At 43.9% G+C, this 23,142-nt stretch overlaps 1 pseudogene across 1 annotated transcript in view; it reads right to left on the minus strand.

The window, feature by feature from the left end:
* Positions 1-22,602, minus strand: part of LOC144334615 (keratin, type II cytoskeletal 8 pseudogene) — a 74,134-nt pseudogene extending 51,532 nt beyond the window's left edge. The window contains exon 1 of the transcript XR_013404662.1: positions 22,335-22,602. The product of XR_013404662.1 is annotated as a keratin, type II cytoskeletal 8 pseudogene (transcript). The remainder of the gene's footprint in view (positions 1-22,334) is intronic.
* Between the last annotated feature and the right edge of the window lie 540 nt (positions 22,603-23,142).

The raw sequence follows: 23,142 nt of genomic DNA on the forward strand, positions 1-23,142 counted from the left end.
CCTCCCATCACTACAGACGTCCAAAACCAACTCATCATGCCTTTGTCAAGAGCAGCAGCCTTTCTAAGCCTTCATGCCTCTTATTAGAACTAAATATGACAGGAAATTATTTATTTATTTATTTTTTGAGATGGAGTCTCGTACTGTCACCCAGGCTGGAATGCAGTGGTGCGATCTCGGCTCACTGCAACCTCTGCATCCTGGGTTCAAGCGATTCTCCTCCCTCAGCCTCCAGAGGAGCTGGGACTACAGGCGCCTGCCACCAAGCCTGGCTAATTTTTGTTTCTTTTTTTTTTTTTTCAGTAGAGATGGGGTTTCACCATATTGGCCAGGCTGGTTTTGAACTCCTGACCTTGTGATCTGCCTGCCGTGGCCTCCCAAAGTGCTGGGATTATAGGCATCAGCCACCGCATCCAGCCAGGAAAATATTTTTATAAGTATGAAGTACACTTTCATTCGCATATTTTTTTAAACACACAGTCCTTGTCCTACTAAAACAAAATCAGGAGGCTAAGACATTCAGGACTTGCCTCTGTGCAAAGCTGGCACAGCTGAAATGTAAGTAGGAAGCAAATAATCAACTTGTGAGTTATTGAAATCCACAGCAAAAACAGTCTTGAAAGCCAGAATTCTGGTTTGGAAGATCCCATCTTTTTAAGACAGAATAGGGCTCTGAGTTCTTCAAGCATGGTTTGGGCATGGAAAACAAAGCCTGAGGAATGGGGCTTCAATTCTAGCCACGTGTGGCTTCTCCTTCTTCCTTTAAATGTATCCGCATCACATAGGCTCAGCCCCTTCCACACCTTCACTCCGTCTCTCCTGCCCTGCTCCAGGCTGAGCCCTCACCACCCAGGCCTGGACTACTGTAACAACTCCTTACCCAGCACCCTGACTCTGTTTCATGCCTCCCCCATCCATCTTACAGTCTACCACAGCAATCTTTCTAAAATCCTATCTCACATGCCTCCAATGTCTCCTCTTTGCCTGCTAGAAACAATTCATATCAATTCAATAAATACTTACTGAACACCTACTAGATGCTAGATGTTGTGCTAGACTGGTGTCAGCCAACAACAACCCCAAGGCCCAATCAGGCCCACCACCTGTTTTTATAAATAAAGTTTTATTGCCAGCCTGGTGGCTCATGCCTGTAATCCCAGCATTTCAGGAGGCTGAGGTGGGAGGATCACTTGAGCCCAGGAGTTCAAGACCAGCCTGGGCAACATAGGGAGACCTCATCTCTAAAAATTAAACAAATTAAAAAATGAGGCAGGAGGAGCACTTGAGTCCAGGAGGCTGAGGCTGCAACGAGCAGTGATAGCAGCACTGCACTCCTGCCTGGGTGACAGTGCGAGACCCTGCCTCAAAAATAAATAAATACATAAATAAAGTTTAACTGGAATCCAGTTACACTTGTTCATTTATATATTTATTTACATATCATTGTCTATGGAGTTTTTCATGCCAAGAGGGCATAAATAGTTGTGACAAAGGGAGTGCAGTCCAAAAGCCTCAAATATTTACTACCAGGCCCTTTGTAGAAAAAGTTTACCAACCCATGTGCTAGAACCCAGGGCTCCCATAGTGTGGTTCCCTGCTATCGCAGAGCTTCTAGAGCAAGGCTTTCCACCATCTAACCTTGCCCTTCTGTCCTTTCTCCTGTCACTCTCCATGAGTCCTCTGAAAGTCCAGTGTTTCCTAGATTTTTAGAATTTATGAATCAGTAAAAACATTTTTTTCAATTACAGAGGATGTACATAGGGTTGTCAGATGGGTACATTTCAAAAACCAACTACCATCTAACATCACCATTGTTTTCTAGGGAGAAAGAATCAACATTAAAAAGTTGCAAAAATATTCTTTATCTAAAAATAAAGAACATTTCCTCAAGTGACATTAGGTTTATGAGATTGATTCTCCTGGCTGTGTTTTTCCATTTTTGCTGTGGAATGATAACATTCTTCAGTCACCACAGGTCTGCAGTCAGACACACAGGAATCTTTGATCTAGTCTAGGCTGACTGGTTTACTTCGTACTCCTCAAATTTTCTATGGATCTTCCCATGAGATTCGACATCCAGAAAGCTCTTCCTCCTTCTTTCCTGCTCACTGTGCAGAGCCCAGCTCGTCAGCAGCAGGAATGCAGGGTTCCTCCAGCAGCACCCTAAATGCAGGCTGTTCAAAGGCACATCCCAGCTTTCAGCAGCACGGCTGAGTGATGCGACTGTGGGTGTCTCTGTCAGCTGCAGAGCAGGGTGACAGGATGGCCTAGAAGGCTGCCTGGCGTGTGGCCCTTCCTCTGGCACAGGCAGGTGAATCCACTGACACGGTCACGCTGACAGCTCCGTGACACAGATTCCACCCAAATACCGGATTCAGTGAGCACCGGCTCCTGCCAAGTCTCTCACATGACCCGGAGGCCAGGAGGGCCTGGGTGGCCGCGGCCAGCTCCCAATCAGCAGACAGTGTCAACAGGCACTGAGCGAGGTCGCCTTACTGGCAGGCAGCCCCAGGATACTGGGTACTCACTGCTCACATGAAGCTTCTGGAATCCCCTCTTACAGTCCCGAGACCTGTGGGAAATAAATCATGGCTCTACCGAGAAAGTAACCCCAGCAAGACCTGGCCCCAATTTCTGGCTTTCATTTGGGGACACGCATTTTCCAAAAGCTCCTGCTTACCCAACACCTCCTCCTCCCCTGCTGCGTGTTGGGGGAGGGGAATGTCCTTATGGCCACTTGTAAAATTCACCACTGTAGGTGAGAGATGACATCAGACACCATTTTTCTTTTTTGTTTTTCACAAGTGTAGCAGGAGCTGCATTTTTCTAACAGTTTTCCATATCAGAAGTTGAGAATTTCATTGCCCTTCCAAACTCGTCCATAGCAAAGTTGTTTCACTTCTCAATTGTTCCCATTTAACCCATTTGTGAGACATAGGCTGGGGGCCGGGGGCGGGGGTTGGGGCGTGGGGGCAGAGTTAAATTTCCAAGGGAAAACTAGAGGCCCTGAGTCAAAACTGGAAGGAAGCTTCAAGATCACCTGGCTCAAACAGCTCCTACTTCTGAGGGAAACTGAGTCAAGGAGGGGCAAGAGCTCAAGGCTCCACTGGTAGAATTGAAACAAGAAATAAGATCTCCTTGGTTAATCCAAACCTCTTTCAACTATAGCCTGAAAAGTCCAGCATATCATTTCCTAAAATCCAGAACGAAGGTAATTTTCCTTGTAGAAAACGAGGGTGTAGCTACTAGCTCGGCTTAGGATGCGGTGAGGAAGGGGCACTGTGGTGAAGAGGGAAGACATGGAATCCAGCAGATAGTTAGATGAAATACACGTACGCCTCACAGTAACACTTCCATTAAAGGCTGAAGGAATAGAGCCCCCACATTTTAAGTAATGACACCATAAAATTTGTTCCCTAAACACCATCACATTCAGCCCAGATGGGGAAGCCAAGGCTCAGAGAAGGGGCAGGAGCTGAGTGAAGGTCACACACAGTCTGTTGAAGGGTGGGATTAGGGGCTAGGCCTCAGAAGTCTGAGCCAGCTCTCTCCCTGGCACTGGGCCAGACCATCAGCAATCCCTGTCCTGAGGCTGACGGCCAGTCTTCAACTTGGGACCTCGTCTCAGCTTTCCCCACGGAGAGTCAGCTGTTCTTTCAGGCCATTTGGTGCCAGGCTGATATTGCATTCCTCTCCTTGGCCCCAGAACCAGGGACATGCTCACTGCTTGGACTGGTAAGGGGACCCTTCCCGCCGGCTGAGCCATCCTTCGCAGAATGATTTCTGTGTAGTAACTCAGAGGACAGCTGGTTTGGGGGCTGGCAGGTGAGGCTTTGAGTCAGGCCTGGCTAGTTGCTGAGGATCACCTGCCTTCCAGGAGGGCTTGGGTTTTACTGCCGTCTTGCTGTGTGCCATAGAAGGACATGCTAAACTCTCCCCATGACTTGATGGCAGGGCTCGGGCTGCCTGGAGAAGGCAGGGAGAGAACCTGAGAGCTATTCAGGCAGTGTCCCTTTCCTGGGGGTGTCATCAGGGCATTTAGAATGGAGGCAGCAGTGCCAGTTCCTGTCCTCAGGCAAATGGGAACAGGCAGTCTTGGCCTCAGAACTCCCAGTCCCAGACCCACTTCCAGCAGGCACTGGCTAGTGAGACCTGTCTAGAAAAGCAGCAGACCAACTTGGCACCAAGCGAAGTTGTGGGAGATGCTCTTCCCCACAGAAAGAGTCAAAGCATACGAAAGTAACACCCTGCCATGGCCCAGATTCCCCAGCTTCAGGGACTGAAGGACCCCGAAGATCTTCTCACCCGCACTCCTCATGGCACAGGAGAGAAAATGGAATGGAGGCACAGAGAGAGGAAAGTGCTTGCCCAAGGTCACATAGCAACTTAGAGCAGGGCTGAAATTCAGTCCCGCTGTCTGATCCAGTTCTTATCCCACAAAATGCTTTCAAAGTGTAGAGTGACACACCTCACTTAGAAGCCCAAAGTCCCATGAGGAGAACACCTCTAGGAGTCACCAGGTGCACCTAGCAGGATGAATAATAAGAGCAACTGCCTTTTTTTTTTTTTTTTTGAGACAGAGTCTTGTTCTGTCACCAAGGCTGGACGGCAGTGACGCAATCTCAGCTCACAGCAACCTCCACCTCCCTGGTTCAAGCTATTCTCATGCCTCAGCCTTCCAAGTAGCTGAGATTATAGGCATGCACCATCACACCCAGCTAATTTTGTGTGTATGTGTGTATTTTTACAATACAAACTGGGTTTTCACCATGTTGGCCAGGTTGGTCTCAAACTCTTGACCTTAAGTGATCTGCCCGGCTTGGCCTCCCGAAGTGCTGGGATTACAGGCATGAGCCACCGCACCTGGCCAAGGGCAGCTGCCCTTTACAGAGCCACATTACACAAAGCACTTATGCATCACCTTTTTAAATACTTTCAAAAATCCTATAAGGTAGTGCAATTACTATCATCAGCTTACATGAAAATAAACCAGAATACCCTACTGGAGCCTCGCTAGCCATTCCTTGTTCTTGTTTTCCCTTTGCTCTGTCAAGACCAACCAAGGGGCTGGCAAAGCTGGCCATTTCAAGAAGACCCTTGGAGCAGGAGGTAAAAGGGCTATAAACAGAATTCCACGTAACCAAAGTCTAGAGAACCAGAATATGGACTCTGCAAAACACCATGTCCAAAAACATAAGGGGAACGTTTGCAAATGTCCAACACTCTCCCTGCAAGTGGCTCACTCTGTGACCAGCACAGGGCCAGGTGGGCTGATCTGAACTGCAGCCTCCCAGAGAAGCAGGCCCACAGTAACCCTGCCCCTCAATTTCTTTTCCATCTCACCCTGACTCCTCCTCCTCCTCCTCGTCCTGCCCCTCCACTATCCTGACAGCCAGTTGCGCATCTGTTCAAAGAAGCCACAATCAGAGTCCTCTGCAGTCTTTCTGCCTGCCAGCCCAGCAACGCCCTGTGAGGCGTGTGCCTCCCTGTCACTCAGCCCCAGCTGATGGACAAATGGGAGCACATCTGGAAGAGGTGGCCCCATAGGGAAGGTCCTGGACTTCGAGTCCCTGGAAAAGCAGCTGAGAAGCTTGAAGGCACTGGGATCATTCAGCCTGAGAAGAAACTCAGGAGAATGCTGTCAATATTACCACATCCCTGGAGAGTTGTCAGGAGCGGAGAGGGCAGATTCACCCTGTGGGGCTCTAGAGGACAGAGGTAGGAGGGGGCAGGGTGGACATGACAGGCAGATTTTAATTCAAAATAAGGAAAGCTCCTTCTTGGGCAGAAGTATCCCAAGACAGAGGTAGCAGGGAGCGGGGTGGACATGACGGGTAGATTTTAATTCAAAATAAGGAAAGCTCCTTCTTGGGCACAAGTATCCCAAGACAGCCCTGGATACGTCAGACCAAATGATGAGTACATTACACTCAGGGCCAGGAAGCTCAGACTGGAGCCCCAACTCCTACCTGTGCCATATTGAGCAAGTTACTCAGTGTTCGTCATCCTACAATGGACAGAGTGATGTGTTTCTCACATATTCACTTGGAACTCGTTATAGCACCTCCAAAGGCAAACCTGAAATTCTCTAAAAGAAAAGAGTGCAAAGACCTCAGCTCCCACTTGTCCCAGTTTCAACCTTACCCATGTACAGAGATCATGATCCCAGCCAGGGTAGTCACAAACAGCTTACAAGGGCAGTGGGTACCGAGAAAAGAGTCCTGGTCAGGAGCCAGACTAGCCTTGGTTCAAGTCCCAGCTCTGCCTCTTACCATCTTCATTTTTAGCAAGATACCCTGCCTCTCTGAGCCTCAGTTTTCTTATCTGTAAAATGAAGATGTAAGCCCCTGCCCAATATCCTCACAGGGTTGTGACAAGGATCAAATGAGGGAGAAGAATAAGCACCTTGGAGGCAATAAGCACTTTTACCTTATCTTTTTTTTTTTTTTTTTTTTTTTTGATACGGAGTCTCGCTCCATCGCCCAGACTGGAGGGCAATGGCGCGATCTCAGCTCACTGCAAGCTCCGCCTGCCAAGTTCACGCCATTCTCCTGCCTCAGCCTCCCGAGCAGCTGGGACTACAGGCACCCGCCACCATATCTGGCTAATTTTTTTGTATTTTTAGTAGAGACAGTGTTTCACCGTGTTAGCCAGGATGGTCTTGATCTCCTGACCTCGTGATCCGTCCGTCTCGGCCTCCCAAAGTGCTGGGATTACAGACGTGAGCCACCATGCCCAGCCACTTTTACCTTATCCTTATGGCAAGGATATGCTGAGGATTTCCAACTATAATTATTTTTACTCCAGGAAGAAGATGAGTAACACAATTGCATTCCATAACAAAGGTCTATTCGACAAATGTTCACTGGACACTTACTGTGAGCCAAAAACTGTGCCAGATTCTAGAGGTGCAAGCACACATAAGACAAAATTCTCTGTCCTCTGAGACTAACTGGAAAGACAATCAGTAAATTATTCACTAAAGCAGAATGTGGTACACAGAGGTGTGTACAAGTTACAGTGAAAGCACAGAGGAGAGTGACTAGGGCTGGAGGAGGCAAGGATGGGGGCATCAAAGGAGGCAGCATTTGAAGAGAGTCTGTAAGAATGAAGAGGAATATTTACAAACCTAATAATAGACTGTTGAAATACATGAGCCAAAATGGACACAATGAAAGGGAGAAATAATACAATAACAGTTGGAGACTTCAATATCCCACTCTTGGTAATGGATAGAACAACCAGACAGAAAACAGATAAGGAACTAAAGGGCTTGAACAACCCAAGAAAACAACTAGATCTAACAAACATATGCATAACACTCCACTCAACAACAGAATACACATTCCTCTTATGCGCACATGGGACATTCTCCAGGATAGACCATATGTTAGGCCACAAATTAAGTCACAATAGCCAACAGAGATGGAATCAACCAGAGTGTCCATCAATGGATAGATGGATAAACAAAATGTGGTAATTACATACAATGGAATGTTATTCAGCTTTAGAAAAAGAAGAAAGTTCTGATATGCAACAGCATGGATGAACCTCTAAGACTTGCTAAGTGAAAAAGTCACAAAAAGATAAATACTGTAAGATTCCACTCATACAAGTAACTTAAGGTAGTCAAATTTGTAGAGACAGAAAGTAGAATGGTACTTGCCATGGGGTGCGGAGGGATGGAGGACCGGGGGGTATTGCTTAATGGGTACGGAGCTATAGTTTTGAAAGATAAGTTCTGTGGATGGATAGTGGATAGTGGTGAAGGTTGCACAACGATGTGAATGTACTTAACGCCACTGAATTGAACACTCAAAAATGATTCAAATGTTAAATTTGATGTTATGCTAATTTTACCACAATTTTTTAAAATAAATACTTTTTTAAAGAAAAGAATGAGGAGAGAGTGTTCCAAGCAGTCCAGATTGGGGAGAAAAATCTAGACAAGAGAAACAGCTTGTGCAAAAGCACAGAGATACAAAAGCGACTGGTGTTCTCTGGAAACAACAAAGGCATCCCCATTGTGTAAGACACACAGGGTGGCCACAGTGGGCTGGAAAAGTTCCCTGAATACCCTGTTAGGAAGTTTGGATGCCACTCTATGGGCTCTGGGGGAATGGCATGGCCACAGCTGTGGCTTAGAACAATCAAATTAGGAGGAGAATGGGGAGGGTGGGTGGCACAAGGAGACACACAGAGCACGATACCACCTCTAGACAGACGAGAAGAAGGAAACCGCCTTCCAGACAGCCCAGCCAACCAGCCCTGTGGTCACCCCTTGTGGCCACCATCCCAGTGCTGCGGTGAGTGACTCAAGCTACTCGCTTCAAGGGGCGATCCACTGAAGGCAAGAGGGATTCCCCTGGAAACTTTGATTCTGCTGAGAGAGAGAAAGACTGAAACCAAAAGCAGGAGCATTAGTGTCGCCTTGGGCGTGAAGTGCCCTTCTGCCGTGTCATTCTCCCCACACGGGGCCGTCTGTTTGGGTAAGCCCCAAAGTCAATGGGGCCTCGTCTCCCCTGCAGGCCCACTCTGTGGTTTTCACCAACTGCAGAGAGGCAAGGTGGCTGCTCAAATGTGCCTCCAGGCAGGAGGAGGGGGTGAGGGCCTCTGGGAAGTCTCTGAATCAAGTGAATGTGGGAAATCCCAACTCTGTGACTTAGAAGCAGGTGACCTTGGGCATTCCTGGGTCCCTACGTGGGCCTCAGTTTGCTTTTCTTAATGTGAGGAGCATACGAATAGAGTTATACGCTTAACTCCTAACAAGGAGTTAGACCTATACTCCTGTTGCTTTGCCCCTCCTGTAAAAGAAGGAGTTAGACCTATAACTCCGTTGGTACACCCCTCCTTCGTAAAATGGAGGAGTTAGACCTGTAACTCTCTTAGTATGCCCCTGACATTAAGAAAGGCAAGAGGATATAGACATTACTAGACTCATTTAAGTAATTAGACAAGCAAGAATACACACACAGACACATACAGAGACACAGACACACAAGCACACACACACAAACACACACGGACACACAAGCACACACACAGAGACACACACAGAGTCCAGAGGACAAGTGATATGGTTTGGATCTGTGTGGCCACCCAAATCTCATGTCAAATTATAATCCCCAGTGTTGGAAGTGGAGCCTGGTGGGAGGTAATTGGATCATGGAGAAGGATCCTACATGAATGGTTTATTTCCCACCATGCCCTTGGTGCTGTTCTCATGATAGAGTTCTCACAAGATCCGGTTGTTTGAAAGCATGTAGCACCTCCCTCCTCTCTCTCTCGGTCCTGCTCCTGCCATGTAAGATGTTTACTCCCACTTTGCCTTCCTCCATGAGTAAAAGCTCCCTGGGGCCTCCCCAGAAGCAGATGGTACCATGCTTCCTGTACAGCCTGCAGAATCATGAGCCCATTAAACCTTTTTTCTTATAAATTACCCAGTCTCAGGTATTTCTTTATGGCAGGACAAGAACAGACTAATACAACAGGCAAAGCATTCTCTTTTTTAAAATTGTTATTTTAGGTTCGGGGTATATGTGTGAGTTTGGTATATAGGTAAATTGCGTGTCACGGGAGTTTGTGCACAAATTATTTCATCATCTAGGTAATAAGCATAGTTTTCTGATCCTCATACTCCTCCCACTCTCCCTCGCCTTGACTCTTAATAGCGGTCTACATTTCATCTCACTTTGGCAACCTTAAGTGAGTATCTCCTCTGTGGGCTCCCTTTTCTCTCTCCCTCTCTCTGGCTCCCTTGATTCTTAGCCCTTCTGCCTGCTTTCCAGGGCCCAAGTTTTCTTCCTCTTAGGAGTAGAGGAAGCACTCCAAGGGGCTTTGCAAACTGTGGATGGAAGGAGGAAAATGAAGACAAATCCTTCCCCACATAACCTCAGGGTAAAAAAAAAAAAAAAAAAAACCTACCAAATAAATACACATCTTTGAGTAAAATTAGCTGCCTCTTAGCTAAAACTGGTGTGCTATTCTACTCAAAGCACCACTTGGTTTTTCCAAAGGAAGCAAGCCAAGTACAAAAATATGTATCCTCAAAGAAGAATTTGTTGAAAATTAGATTGTCAAAAGTCAATTTGCCAGAAATGTCAATTTGCCAAATGATTCACTGCATCACTGAGAATGTTTTTAACTTGACGTTGTAGTTTCACCACCATGAAAGCAAAACCACTCGTGTCCTAGGTAGGCAGGCTAGCCACAAGATAATGCAGCCCTGCCATCATCACCCATTGCATTAAAGAACTGCCCTGGGGGTTGTCTTCATTACACCCAATATCTATAATCCAGGTTTGAGATTGACGAACTTTTTTTTTTTGGTGGGGGGATGGAGTCTTGCTCTGTTACCCAGGCTGGAGTACAGTGGCATAATCTCGGCTCACTGCAACCTCTGCCTCGCAGGTTCAAGTGATTCTCCTGACTCAGCCTCCTAAGTAGTTGAGATTACAGGTGCCTGCCACCATGCCCATGCTAATTTTTGTATTTTTAGTAGCGACTGAGTTACACCCCGTTGGTCAGGCTGATCTTGAATTCCTGACCTCGTGATCTGCCCACCTCGGCCTCCCAAAGTGCTGGCATGAGCCACCGTGTCCGGCCAACAAACTTTTTTTTATAAAGGATCAGATAGTAAATGTCTTAAGTTTTTCAGATCATACTGCCTCTGCCACAACGGCTCAACTCTCAACTGTGGCACTATAGCAGGAAAGCAGTCCTACACCGTATGAGCATGAATGAACATGGCTCGGTTCCAATAAAACTTTACTTACAAAAACAGAGTGGCTGCCATTTGGTTCACAGGCCATAGTGTATCGACCCCTGATTTAGACTAACATGTTTGCCAATACTAATTTGAAAAGAAACAGAAGACCTGATTAGTGTTATACCTGAAGAAGAACTTGAATTAATAGTTTTAAATTTTTCCCACAGAGAAATTATAGGCCCCAGATGGTTTTTACAGGTGGATCCTCTGAACTTTCATAAAACAGATAATGCTAGTTATATATAAATTCTTCCATGCAAGAAATAAAAATGGAATTCTTAACTTGTTTTGTAAAGCTAATATAGTGTAGATAACACACCAGACAAGGATGATATGAGGGGAAAATATACAAAGCCCCTACCTCAAAAACATACACAAACACAAGAATTTAAAAATAGATACATAGGAAAAAAAAAACAGCCAGAAAATGGACATAATTAAGCAGTGTATGAAAAGAAATACACCATTATTAAGGAAAAGAGACAGGATAATCCTCTATCTTTTCTTTTCCATAAAAAATGGGATGCTTTAACACTAGGAATCTATTGATGTAACTAAGAAATTAAAGGGAGAAAATTACATAGTCAATCAATAGATGCAGAAAAAGAAACTTAATGAAGTCAGTCATGAATGGATATTGGTAAATAGTTTTTGCAATATATTTGGCAAACTGGTAATAGCAGGTAACCTTCTTAACCTGATAAGAAGGTATCTACCAAAAAACCTACCACAAGTATCATATTTAAAAATGCAAACTTTATGATCTCTTTATAAGAAAATAATCCTGAATTCAACTCCTATTCAACATTATGCTAGAAATAGAAATAAGAAGTTTAGGGATAGAAAGTGAAAAACAAAACTCATTATTTCTAAACAATGTTATCTTCAAAGAAAATCCAAGAGAATATATACAGCATTTAGAACTAGTAAGAGTAATATCATATCATGTCATTGTAGTAATATTATACAACAAAATAGTATATAGCAGGAAAAATGAATGAACTAGATCTGCATTATTAATATGGTTAATAGTAATGTAGTTAAATCTCAGGGTTAGGTAGAAAAAAAGCAAATTGAAAAAGGATACAAGCAGTATAATACTGCTTATGAAATTTCTTTAAGACACAATATGATACCATATGTTTGTGTTTACTCTTGTAAAAACACAGAAATAATTGGGACAGAGAAGTTGCTTTCTAACTTGAGAATTACTTCTGGAAAGAGAGAGAGGGGAGGCTGGGCATGGTGGCTCAAGCTTGTAATCCCAGCACTTTGGGAGGCCGAGACGGGTGGATCACGAGGTCAGCAGATCGAGACCATCCTGGCTAACACGGTGAAACCTCATCTCTACTAAAAATTACAAAAAACTAGCCAGGCGAGGTGGTGGGCGCCTGTAGTCTCAGCTACTCGGGAGGCTGAGGCAAGAGAATGGCGTAAACCCGGGAGGCGGAGCTTGCAGTGAGCTGAGATCAGGCCACTGCCCTCCAGCCTGGGCGACAGAGTGAGACTCCGTCTCAAAAAAAAAAAAAAGAGAGAGAGAGGGGAATGGAGACACATTTTGGTTTCACCTTTATCTGTAGTTTTACTTTCTTTCCAAAAGGATGTAAGGCAACTGTTAACATTTCTTCAATCTAGTGGTGGGTGTATTTGTCCATATGACACTATTCTTCTTAATTTTCTGTAACCTTGAAATCTTTCCTAATTAAAATCATTTTTAATAGAAAAGAAAATGATGAAAACTGTCAGCTCTTTGAATAGGTTCTGGCTGCTCCTGTGAGTACAGGAAAACACACTGAAGTCATCCTGCCCACACTAGGGCGACACAAGCCTCTAGACCCTGAATTCTTGAGATCACTGTGTCTTCCTGCTCTGCCACCCCACTCAGAGCTACCCTACTCTGCAGGTTCCTTGGAAGAATAAGCTTCTCTTGGGGCAGTGGACACTGTTAGAAATGAAGGCAGCCCATTCCATAGACCCTTTTCCATGGACAGGGGTCACTGTTGGAAATGAAGGCATTCCATTCCATAGACCCCTTTCCATGAGCAAGGATCACTGTTAGAAATGAAGGCATTCCATTCCATAGACCCCTTTCCATGGGCAGGGGTCACTGTTAGAAATGAAGGCAGTCTATTCCATAGATCCTTTCCATGGGCGGGGGTTACTGTTAGAAATGAAGGCATTCCATTCCATAGACCCCTTTCCATGGGCGGGGGTTACTGTTAGAAATGAAGGCATTCCATTCCATAGATCCCTTTCCATGGGTGGGGATCACTGTTGGAAATGAAGGCATTCCATTCCATAGACCCCTTTCCATGAGCAAGGATCACTGTTGGAAATGAAGGCATTCCATTCCATAGACCCCTTTCCATGGGCAGGGGTCACTGTTAGAAATGAAGGCAGTCTATTCCATAGATCCTTTCCATGGGCAGGGATCACTGTTAGAAATGAAGGCATTCCATTCCATAGACCCCTTTTCATGGGCAGGGGTCACTCTTAGAAATAAAGGCATTCCATTCCATAGACCCCTTCTGTGGGCAGGGGTCACTCTTAGAAATGAAGTCAGTTCATTCCACGTATGACCCCAACCTACGAACACGATCTTCCATTTCCCTTCTGGTATCATCTGAGGCTCAGTTTAAAATTATCTTCCATAAAACTGTCATCATAAGAAATTTAAGACAAACAGATTTGTTTATCCTTGGGCTGAACTGCAGGCACATGTAATCAACGTGGGCATTGTCCTCTTAATCCCTTCATTTAAAGGCCAAGAAGAGTCATATCTTTAGGAGAAAATTAATTTCCCTCTGACTTCCACTATGGCTCAAGTCTTCCTTTTCTAAAATACTATAAATTTGAGACTAAGGCAGTGAAAGCACACAATGAGCTCAGCACTTGTTTTTGCACCCCAAAGTAAGAATATGCTCAAAAAATCATGGGAACATGCCAAAAAGTCACAGGAGCCAGCATAAAGGGGTTTCCAGTGATCATCAAAACCCATGGAATAAATCAGGCTACATGAGACTCTAGTCACATAAATTAATAAACGAAAACATAAATAAGTGGAGGAGAGAGAAAGTCCTCCTTTGTAATAGAATGATGACTACTGAATGTCAAAAGAATGAAAAAAACAAATACCACAGAACTGGAATATGAAGGAAAAGAGCTGTCAAAGCATGGAAGGCAGAGAGTAATGGGACCCAGCGTGCATGCTGATTGAAAAACAAATATATATCCCTGCTCACAGAAAAAGAGCCTACTTTCCCAACTCCGCCTCTTCTTCCCACCTCCTGAAAAGCCCATTTTCTTATTGACTCTTCTGAGATTCAAAAGGCTCTTCTCTCTTAATGATGTCTTCACTTGCCCCCAAATACCTAAAGAGTAGTACCAGTGTACCCCAATGTAAACAAAAAATCGATGGCTGGACCTCCCCTTTAGGGAGAGGAAGCAACATGGAAACGTGGGCTTCATATTTACCTAGACCGAAAAATGGAAACAGGCTTCGTGACTTTCCTGATGTGTGACCTTGAAAAGCCCATATTCTTTATGCTCCAATTATCTCGTACAACTGGGATTAAAATTATTTCTCTAGTTCACTGAATGGCGGTCCAATTATTCACCATGTGAGAAGGTGCCTATAAACCACAATGCCAGCAGACACTGAAGGTGTTATAGAATTCACAGAGATTCTTAAGAAAGGGCTGGGGAGAGACAGCGTGGTCCACCCACCCGACAGGCCAAGGTCAAAATCATTTTTCTTGACATTTGAATAATACACTGAACCCTTTTGAAAAATAAAAGTCAGACAACAAGTACTGACTTAAATTACTTTTATTATAATGTTTCTTCTATATGAAGAAACAGAGCTAGGTTTTGACTTCTTATGCTGTGAGAGCATCTTTTAAAGAAGAATGTGAATAATGGCGTCTAAGAACCTCTGGATTGAGGGCCTGAGACAAACAGTGGAAGTGGAAGAGCAGCCTCTTGAAAGAGAATGTTCAACCTCTTCCTCTTTTTCCTCTTTCCCACAGAGAATTTAACTAGCTGTGTTCAGATCAACATGATGTAAAAAAAAAGTTTCCATCCTGGCTTACATGTTGAATCCTCGTCTCTACTAAAAATATAAAAAAATTAGCCGGGCGTGGTGGCAGGTGCCTGTAGTTCCAGCTACTGGAGAGGCTGAGGCAGGGGAATGGCGTGAACCCAGGAGGCGGAGCTTGCAATGAGCGGAGATCGCGCCGCTGCACTCCAGCCTGGGTGACAGAGCTAGACTCCGTCTCAAAGAAAAAAAAAAAATTCTGATTTTTGAAAAAAAATCAACTGTGTGCTTGCTTCTTCAAAAAGAATACTATACCAGGGCAGAAGATATTCCGATAAATATTTATGATTGGCATCTGTGAATATTTATAGTATTAACTTTTTGTGGACACACAGTAGGGTGGGGCGGGGATGCTGGCATCCAGGGGAAGGGTAGATGTTTTGGTTGTTTCTATCCTGTAAGGACTGTCTGATGGTTACAAGTGTTAACGAAAAGCCAAACTGTATTGATCACATCTAAAAGCTCTCTCTCCAGAGTGGGCTATGCCACACTGCAGTATATTTATACAAGGGAATACTCTATAGCTATTAAAATGAACAAAACATAGCTACATGATACAAAAAGGGTGAATCTCACAAACAGAGCAAAAAATGCAAGTCACGAAGAAGACATACAGTGTGATTTCATTCATATAAAATCCACAGTTAAGTCCATTCTGTCATACTGGGATGCATACATAAGTCGTAAAACCAAAAAGAAAAGCAAGAAAATGATTCTCACAAACGGGAGGCTGGTGATGACCTGGGGAGGGGACACTGGGAGGTTAGGGGTGCTTGCAAAGCTCCCTTTTCTGGCCTGAGTGGTGGTTACCCAGGGGTTTCCTTAGTTATAATGTAATTTGTGTAATTACAATGCATTAAGATGTATTTTTTAAAAACTTTTTGTGTAGATCACATTACTCAAAACAACGAGGTAAACTGAAGCAAATATGACAACATTAACTAATCTCAATACCTGAATTAATATCTGAAGTAATTCAATTAATGAATTAATTGAATATTGAATATCTCAAACTCTGTGGGGTCTATATCATTTATTATTATACTGCTATATGAAAAAAATCAGGCCAAAAAAAATTACATACATTATATATGGAATTTGATATTCCATTTGTATAAAATTCCAGAAAATGCAAACTAACCTAGAGTGGCAGAAAGCAGATCACTGGGTGCCCAGGGGCAGGGGCTTTCAAAGGAGCCCAGGGAAACTGTTGGGGATGACAGATATGTTGATTATAATGATGGTTTTAAAGTGTATACTTTCATTAAAATGTATCAAGTTATACTCTTTAAATATGTGCAGTTTATTGTATGTCAGCTATACATCAATAAAGCACTTTAAAAAAAACTCCCCTGTGCCTTTTCATATGTTTCTGAGTCTTCAGTATGCACATACTGCTTTGGAAATGAGGAAGATACTTTGAAATGGTCAGAGAAACCTAAGTACCTTGAAGCTGTCTACCAGAGTTGTATGTATGCTTGTGGTCAGTCATGGGTTTCAATTATGTCAATATATTTCTGCTCTGCTTTTGATTGAAAAAAGACCTCCACACTCTTCCCTTCTCTCTTTCTCCTGTCTCCCTTCTTTCTTTTCCCCTCTTCTCTGTCCCTCTTTCTCTCCCTCCCTTCCTTCTTCTCTGTCTCCCTTCCCCTTCTCTCTCCCTTCTCCTTCTCTCTCCTTCTTCCCTTCTCATTCTATTTCGTTTCTCTCTCTCCCTCTCTCTCCTCCCACCCGTTCTTATCAGTCTATTTCCTTTCTCTGTCTTTCTCTCTTTCTCTTTTTCTGTCTCTCTTCTTTCCCCTCCTATCTCCCTCTCCCTCTCTCCTTTTCTCTTTCGTTCTCACTCTTGCTCTTTATCAGAAAACACTTTTCTTCAACTGAGCAGGCAGCTTTGGGAGACATGACAACACTCATAATAATGACAAACGATCATTTCTGTCATTTAATAGCATTTTATAGTTCACAACATGATTTCTCATATCTGTCTTCTGATTCTCACAACAATCCTTGGGCATAGTAACAAGAAAATAAAAAGCAACTGTAACCGCTTCTGCCTTCTAAGGAGGGTGGTAAATTTCACAACAGTGGGAAAGTAAATTTCTTTACTGCCCCTTCCACTTGCAGAGACTGTTAGTGAAGACAGCAAACGAAGGACAGAGACATTTCTTCTGCTCCAGTTCCCCACCCTTCAGCAATGGCAGGGCCTCTTAGTTTTAATTAAAAAATGCATCATTGGCTATGGAAAGATACATCCAGAGCTGAATTGGGGGTTGTGGCAAACACTGCTGTTGGCCTATCCAAAATTTATTCTTCAGGGCCCTGATTTCTGGTGAGCAGAAATGTGTCCCCACTGAAACATTAGATTTCTTATCCTCCCTTATAGATAAGAGCAGTCATGTGACTACCTTCAGCCTAATGGAATGAAGAAACTATTGTGTAGTATTGGAAATGCTCCCTAAAAAAGTGACTGACTCTGTTGGCAGGTCTCTTGTTGACCTTCCTTCTTCCTCTACCCAAAATATGGACGTAATAACTGGTGCTGCAGCAGCCACTCTGCAGGCACGAGGTAGCCTTGATTGAGGACAGTGAGCTTGTGCTAAGTACACCAAAACAGAAACACAAGAGGAGATAAGGACATTAATGAGATGGTAGCATTACCACATCAGCCCTAGAATGCTTCTGTGGTTTGGATGTGTCCCCTCACCTCAAATTCAGGTGTGGCCAATGTAATATATTTAGTGTGGCTTTTTAGAGGTGGTCAGGTTATGAGGGCTTCTTCTTTGTTAGTGGAATTAAGGTCCTTTTTAAAAAGCCTTCACACAGCAGGATTTGGCTAGCTTGCTCTTCACCTCTTCTGCCATGTAAGCATGCAGCGTCCTGCCCTTATAGTGGATGCAGTCTTACCAGACAATGAAACCGAAATCCTAGTGCCTTGATATTGGACTTCAACACCTCCAGAACTATGAGGAATACATTTCCATTGTTTATACATTACCAGTCTGTGGTATTCTATCACAGCAGCCCAAAATGGACAAGTCAAATGCCTACTTCAAGACTTCTTTTACCTGAGAGAAAAATCTTAGACCTCATTTAAGGCATATTTTATGGGTCTCTGTTGGGGAAAAATATAGTTTCTAAATGATAGAGAATTGATGAGTTTAGTGATTCTGTGTTTTAAAGTGAAGGATGGGGAATTTCTGGGATGAACCCTGCAGGGTTCTCTTTTAGAGAATCCTGTTCCCTAAAAAGAAGCAAAAAGCAACATGGTGATGCCAACTTCTCTTTCCTCAAGTCTTCTATAATGGCAGCTACATGTGTGTAGATGCCTTGTGTGCTTATGAGGGGAAATCAAGGAAAAGGGGTTGTACTTCCTCAGCAATGTGGTATGAGACTAGAACAGCACATGTGAGAAAGCAAATTGATCCATTCATGAAATTAATTCAAAATAAACAGGACCTCAGAGGCAGAGAGGACAAGGAAACATTAACATCTATACCCTCCCTGTTTCCTACCCGGAAAGTCTAGAGAAGCTTGTCTCACTACACTAGGGTGGCTTTTGAACCAATACCATTTGCATCCCACAAGACAGGTGCTGAAGTCAGCAACAGGATAAGAGAAAGTCGGCTCATTTTATAATGAGGGCCAGAGAGGTGAAGGGACAGCTGGATTGAAAGTCAGCTCTTCCAATGTCAAAGTTTGTCTGTTTTTTATAATGCCTTAGTTACACCTGGACTCAAGAGGAAGAGAACAACCACCTAAGAGAGGAAAGAGAACAGCCACCTAAGCAACCAGATGGGCCATGTGGGTCCTAGTGGCCAGTGACAACAGGTACCACTGCCAATTCCCTTGTCACAAGCATGTTTACGTGTACATGTTGCCTCCCTCTCATGCAGGTGTGTATATGAAAGCCAGGTACGTATAGGTATTTTCAGGGCTTCTTATTATGGTAGCAAGAGCATGAAGTGTAAAAATCTAGGCTTGAATCCCAGTTCTGCCTTTACTACCTGCATGACCCTGGGCAAATTCCTTCCCCTCTCTGGGCCTCAATTTTGTCACTACTGTCAGGAAGGAATTGACCAAATTAAGTTGTAAGGTCCAATCCTGCTCTAACCTTCCAGAAGCTTATATAAAATATATCATTAAAGTAAGATAAAATCTATTAAGCACTGAGGCCTGGTGTAGTGGCTCACGCCTATAATCCCAGTTATTCAGGAGCCTAAGACACGAGAATTGCTTGAACCACAGAGGCAGAGGTTGCAGTGAACCGAGATCGTGCCACTGTGCTCCAGCCTGGGCAACAGAGCGAGACTCTGTCTCCAAAAAAAAAAAAAAAAATCTATTGAACACTGAGAATAAACTCAGCTTTTTATAAATAGATGTGGCATAACAATGAGAAGCCATTATTTCACAAATTGCAGTTCTTAGGGGAACGGTACAGATCTATAACTAGACGAGCCATGAATGCACAGTTGCTTATTCCTATACTATCCTTAAGTTGCTCCATTACTATTTTGATAAATATTACAGCACATTTCTAGATCTTCACACCTAGGTACCTCAGTACCTGCTTTAAACCTTGAAAATAATTTCCTTTAAATAAAAATTAAATAGACATAATGAGAATTTAAAATATGTTCTGGTATTGGCCCAATAGCACAAGAGCCTGTGACATGAAGCTATTATAGTAACATCAGCAGGGCCATGGGAGGATTTTGTTAGATATATCAGATACTTTATTAAAACACCCCAGAGCCTTCTCATCATAAATGCAGCCAAGCAGCCCCAGAGTAATGGGGAAGAATCCCCTCGCGAGCTCTAATCTCTTTGTTCTGGTATTTAATAAGTATGAATAAGCAGGGATGGATGGTATCGTTTACAAGTCCTCGTGAACCCAGGAAAAGGGTGATTTCAAAGGTTCCTTTGGGGTCGTTAAGGTCTTGTCTATAAAATGTGCCTGGATTATCTGGGTTCCTCTTCATCCGCAGTACCTCATCTTCAGTTGCACTAGACTCCCAAGAACTGGGTAAAGGGAGACTCTGGAGTCTGGAACCCTCACCTCCAAGTACGTCACTGAGTTAGCTACAATGCCTTCTCCAAATGATTGTTCGATCTTGTTCCCTAGCAGCCTACATTATTGTACCTGAATAGGGAATAGGGAAAGGCTTCCTGTTCCCTGCAACTGGAAAGCAGTTTAAATACATCACGCATGTGCACAGAGCTCTTCCTTGACATTTACAGAGTGGCCCAAAGAAGGCAGGGATTCCCCAAGAGCTGTGAGCTCCGCCATCACAAAAGGTCTCCTAGCAAAATCAAACGCTGAAGAGAGGATTTCATAATCAAATTGGGAGTGGGAAGGGAAGGTTGGCCTAAGGGACTTCAGTTTCCTTTTCAGTCCTAAAAGTTGAAGATTCTATGACTGATGTAGGACCAAATGCTACTCAATGTTGATAATATTTGTTATTTAAGGCCTATGTGCCAGGAAACTGTGCTGAATACTTTATTTCAATTATTTCATTTAACCCTCACATGAAACAAAAGTCAGCCCTGCTACCCTTTTATATGGTTCTATATCTGATTATCCACAGACTAGGGAACTGAGGTTCAGAGGCAGCTGAGCCATGAGATCACATGGCTCATTAAGTGCCAGGCGAGTCTGAGGCCCCCCACTCCGCCAGAGCCTGTCTGAGGCTCCCCCAGAGGCTGTGCTTTCTACTTCTCAGGGGTGCTTCACCCACACAGGGGCAGGGTTACACAACTGTATCGTAAAGGGAGCTTGCCAGAGCTCCAGCCTGAAATCGTTCCTCCACCTCTGGCCACTGTTTGTCAAGGATCTGTACAAGAAAACAGAAGATCCAGGGGTGATAGAGGTGGGAAAATCAAGAGTTTGTGGGCTGCGGCGAGAAGACTCAAAGGTCAAAGCCTTTTAGCTACTGTACTGTGAACGTGAGAAAGATGCTCAGGTGTAGGTTTATCCCCAAGAGGGACATTCCAGGGAAGGGAAATTCTAACCAAAAGTATTCCTTTTTCCTTTGAGTCACAGGCTTAGTTCCTCTGGGGGACCTTGGCCAGGCAGGATGCTTGAGGCTAGAGCCAGCCCTTGTTCCCCCTCTTCACTGTGCAAATCCCTCCTGGCAGAAAGCCACCCTCTCTCAAGCCTGGGCTTCTGTTTTTAGAGCACCCCCTACAACCCATTCATGGCCTGAGCCCATGTGAGGAGCCTGAGGTCTTCTGACTATTCGCAGATGCTGAGATTAGAGTCAGTGGAAGGTGGAAGACAAATTTAAGAGACCTGGCTTCCTCTCTCTCTCTCAAAAGGCAGCCCCCAGCAGTGTTTGTTCTCAGAGCAGCCCTGGGAAGAAGGATGGTCACTTTCCTTTCTCCCAAAGATAATTGAAGAGAAGTAAGAAAGTAACTGTGCTTGAAAGCAAAATGACAACAATTAATCTCTAAGCACAGGGCCTAGCCATTAAATTCTTTGGAGAAACAACTTTAGGAGTTTAACGACAATCAGGAGCATAAAATTGAATTAAGAGAAATAGTAATTAAATCAGGAAAGAAGTTTTTGCAAAGGGGATGGTAAAGGAAATTAAAACCAGTAATGCTGAAAAATGTGGTGGGCAGAGCTGGGGGAGGGGAGGGCTTGGTGGAGAAGAGCAAAGAGCCAAGCACATAGCAAACTGGGTTGGGAGATGCAGAATGTATGGCACTCAAAAAAGGAATTTGGAAATTGTTCTTGAAAGACTAGGTGTCTGGCACTTCCAATTTGTGTCTAAATACGCCCAAATCCTAATGGGGACAAGCTTTCTTTTATGAAAATAGAAGCATCCACTTGGATAAAGTATTTTTTTTAAAAGCTATAGACTTAAGCAGGGTGACCAACAGTCCTGATTTGTCCAGGACTATCTCAGTTTTAGTACTCAAAGTCCCATGTCCCAGGAAACCCCTCAGTATGGAGAAAACCCCTCAATCCAGGGCAAACCAGAATGGTCACCCTAACTGGGAGGCAGACAGCCCTGGCTCCCCTCTCTGCCATTCAGTCAGTAGCTACAGAACTTTGTGTGAGTCACTCCACCTCTGTGGGCAACAGTTTTCTCATCTGTAAAAGAGGTTGTCATGAGTTCCTCAAAAGAGTACAAAAGTTGCTATATGTCAAGATATCTAGAACAACGTGAACATTGGAAAAGCTTTCAGTAAGAGTTTGATAAGTTTGAAGTTAAGAATATTGATAAGAAAACAAAATATTAGCAAACACAATCCAGTAGCACATTAAAAATAATATATCATGACTGTTTTGGAGGTGCCCAAGACCACCACATATTCAATAATTTTCTAGAATGACTCAGGTTTCAATATATAATCGTCCTCACAGTGAAGCATCATTACAGGGAAATGACGTGTATTAGTCTGTTTTCATGCTGCTGATAAAGACATACCTGAGACTGGGAAGAAAAAGAGGTTTAATGAACTTACAGTTCTGCAGGGCTGGGGAGGCCTCACAATTATGGCAGAAGGCAAGGAGGAGCAAGTCACATCTTACATGGATGGCAGCAGGCAAAGAGAGCTTGTTCAGGGAAACTCCTGTTTTTAAAACCATCAGATTTCATGAGACTCATTCACTATCATGAGAACAGCACAGGAAATACTTGCCCCCATAATTCAATCACCTCCCACGGGGTTCCTCCCATGACACACAGGAATTGTGAGAGTTACAATTCAAGATAAAATTTGGATGGGGACACAGCCAAACCATATCAGGACACAACAGACTCACCAGAGGAAAAAGACATGGGTGGAATAGAGAAATCCATGCACAGTCTTCCTATATTCTCTCCCTTCTGTAAGGGACACTGCAAGAAAATTCCTTTCTCCAGCAACAATCAATGCAATAATGTTTCTGCCCAGGAAGCCTGTTAGAGACATAGCACCCAAGGTTTTTGTTGGTGGCTGGCCACATGGGCCTCTTCTGCCTAGCAACTACCAAAATTCCAGACTCTCAGAGGAATTCTCTTCCTCAGAAGGAAAGCTGGTGTACAGGATAAACCACATTATCAATCAGCCTTATCAGTTAGGGAATGATTCAAATGCCAAGTTTTCAGACATCAGCCAGGGGCCAACTTTGCAAACAGACAATTCTAGAAATAGCAGGGTGTGGCTGATTATGATAACTCTTTTCAGCACAATGACCAAGTGGAGTTCATTCTAGTAATGAAGGAATACACATAAGTGATCACTAGAATCTGGCTCCCTAAGCTGTTATGCTGGCTCCCTAAGCCAGCAA

Source organism: Macaca mulatta, chromosome 15 (assembly GCF_049350105.2).
Source record: "Macaca mulatta isolate MMU2019108-1 chromosome 15, T2T-MMU8v2.0, whole genome shotgun sequence".
NCBI lineage: Eukaryota > Metazoa > Chordata > Mammalia > Primates > Cercopithecidae > Macaca > Macaca mulatta.